Below are 2,419 nucleotides of genomic sequence, written 5' to 3' on the forward strand. Positions count from 1 at the left end.
GGCAGATCTCTGTGAGTTTGAGGCCAGCCTGGTCTACATAGTGACAGCTGGAGCTACAGGGAGACCTGTCTCAAAAAAGAAAAAAAAAAAAAAAACCCAAAAACCATGGACTTATCGCTCTGGTGGTGTGGTCCCTCCTCACACCTCCAGCCCCACCTTCTGCTGCTTCAGCATCTCATGACATAGACGTAGATGTCTCTGACATAGAAGCCTCATTTCAGTTTCTCAGAAGTACTCGGCACTCTTCAAACAGGGTCGTGCACTCACTGTTTCTTCTTTCAGGGTGTTTTGTCTCCCTGAGTCACCCAATTCTCTAACCTCTCAGACTTCACCTTTCACATGCTAACTATGTTTTCCAGAGAGCTGTATTGTCATCATTTAATAAGTCAGGTAGCCACCCAGCCCCACTATGTGCTCTCATGTATGTCTCCACCCCAGCACAGTGTTGAGAGTGGTTCACAGACAAGGATTGGTGCCTGCTTTGTTACTATTCATTTTTGTAATATTCATCACCTCATGAAGCTGAAATACAAGAGACAAAGAAAAAAAGAGCCAACTTTACACCATGCTTACTATGTGCCAAGCAAAGATAAACACACAACCAGTGTTAACTCATTAAATCCTCAGATCTACCTTATGAAATGAGCATCTTTTTCCTGCCTACTGTAGAGATGAGTACATTGGGTTCTAGATCGAGCTGCAGTCACTCTGGCTGAAGATTCTGCTCCCAAAGAGTATTGTGTGTTTCATCTGTTGAATGAATGAGCAGGCTAGTGAATGAACCGATGGTAGAACCCTACACTTCTATCTCACGTCATAGTGCTTTCTCTCCCTCTGACGTTCACCAGAAAGCTCCTGACCATTTCTCTTTTTTTCTTGCATAGCAATCACCTTCTGAGTCCAAAGTCAAGGTCTCTTGCTGCTATCGCTTCTCTTCTTATCCATCTTTTGCTATCGTTGCTGCTGTCGTTTTCCAATAGCCAGATGCTTTTGCAGGCTTTTGATTTGCTATTAATCAAGTTAGTCCCTCTCTTCCAGCAAAGTATTCAGGTGAATAGTGTTCTGATTTTGGAACTGGTCAAATACATTTAAAGAAAAGAGAAAGATGAATCAGCGGGGCCCATATCCAGCTTCATGTTTCCAGTTGGATTTACAAGAAAGAAACCTTCCAGCAAACAGGAGAGCATTATCACATTTTGAGTCAATGGAATGCCTTTCTCATTTATCAGCATTGGGACTTTCTGCTCATAGGCTGCGCTGACAAAGTAGGAACGTAAAGAGAGACGCAAAAAGCCTTAACAGAAATAATGAAGAAAGAAGGAGTTTGTCTAATACAGTAAAGGCTCATCTTCAAATTCAGCTGTAGACACATAGGTGGTAGCATTCAAAGAGGCATCAACTAACTCAGAGTAATATGATCCAGAGGCTTAACTGAGAACTTTGCCACAGGGAAGCCGCACACATAAGTGGTTGCTGTACAGCCGTGATCTGAATTGTTGGATGCCTCTGAGGCCCAAATGGTTTTGAAGAGAACAGCAGCTGCTTTCCATCAACTGACAGCATAGAGGCAATTTCTTCATTGAAAGATATATCTAAATAAAATGGCACGATGATGCATGTTTTTGAAAGAATGTTTGTAGAATGCTCAGCTACAACTCTTTCCAGCACAATTCAATAGCGGTTCTCAATTTCCCCTGAAGGGAAATGTGCGGTATATAAAGAAGTCTACACTAACAGAAATGATAAGCACAGTTGTCATGTTGAAGCGATGCGTTCAGCTATGGTTTTAGTGTATTAATTTAGACTTTTATGGTGGAATATTTTTCTGGTTCGCTCTTTCAGCTCATTTAACACTTGTGAGTGGACTGATTGTCTGGGCATCAGTGTAAAATAGCACAATGGGTGCTGTGCAGGAACACAAAGAGAAAGCAAAAAGACCAGGCTTTTTAACAAAATAAAATGGATATGGGGCCAAGGTCTCAGTTGTAGTGTTGTCATCAATGAGATATTAATTATTAGAGAACAGAGACGTTGCTAGTCCTTGTTTTCCTACTTTATAAAATAAGTAACTGCTGAATGCTTTTGGTGAAATCATATACACATAGATTTGATGGCTGCTTAATCTGCAGTTTAACCTGTTCCATATATTGTTTGTGACAAGTATTTCCTGAATGTTACCATCCATCAAATCTGTTACTGGCAGCATGACTGAGTAGCACATGTCTTCTCAGGAAACCATGATGCCAGTGAGAAAAGTCATGGTGGGTGCTGTCATGGAGCTACAGCTGCTAAATTGTGGATGCTGTCAATAAAAGGGTGGTTGTATCTTGACCTCAGACCTGGACCCCTGCAGCATTAACGAAGGATCTGACTGATGTTAGGAAAGCAGGGAAAGCTTCCCTGAGGAATATTCTTAAGC

This window comes from Nannospalax galili, unplaced genomic scaffold (assembly GCF_000622305.1).
Source record: "Nannospalax galili isolate Female #2095 unplaced genomic scaffold, S.galili_v1.0 scaffold380, whole genome shotgun sequence".
Lineage (NCBI taxonomy): Eukaryota > Metazoa > Chordata > Mammalia > Rodentia > Spalacidae > Nannospalax > Nannospalax galili.